Here is a 424-nt window from a genome sequence, read left to right on the forward strand (position 1 = left end):
TATATATATATATATATATATATATATATATATATATATATATATATATATATATATATATATACATCAATAATGTCAAAGTACGGTGACATTTGGCGCCATTCGTAAAAATTAAGGCTCCTTCACACTATGACATTACTTTTGCTCCTGTTAGAATACAAGGTAATTTACTAAAAAAATTTAAATCTTACAAAGGAATTACTAATGTACTAATAACTAATGTCCACATATTTTTATGTTTATCAACAAATCACAACAAATTAAATAAGATTTATAATAAGAGTAAAAGTTAAATATAAAAGTTATGATATTCTATATCAACGTATAGAAATATTACAAACAGAATAGCAAGGACTCCGTGGCGCAACGGTAGCGCGTCTGACTCCAGATCAGAAGGTTGCGTGTTCAAATCACGTCGGGGTCA

The 424-nt window shown here is 27.4% G+C and overlaps 1 non-coding gene across 1 annotated transcript; it reads left to right on the forward strand.

Annotated features, from left to right (window-relative positions):
• The first annotated feature begins 352 nt into the window (after positions 1-352).
• On the forward strand, positions 353-424 carry TRNAW-CCA (transfer RNA tryptophan (anticodon CCA)). The gene has a single exon. It is a non-coding gene; the product is annotated as a tRNA-Trp (tRNA).

The sequence above is a fragment of the Battus philenor genome, unplaced genomic scaffold (genome assembly GCF_028537555.1).
Source record: "Battus philenor isolate CCGP_79_NKW_IND1 unplaced genomic scaffold, ilBatPhil1.0.hap1 SCAF_2, whole genome shotgun sequence".
Classification (NCBI taxonomy): Eukaryota; Metazoa; Arthropoda; class Insecta; order Lepidoptera; family Papilionidae; genus Battus; species Battus philenor.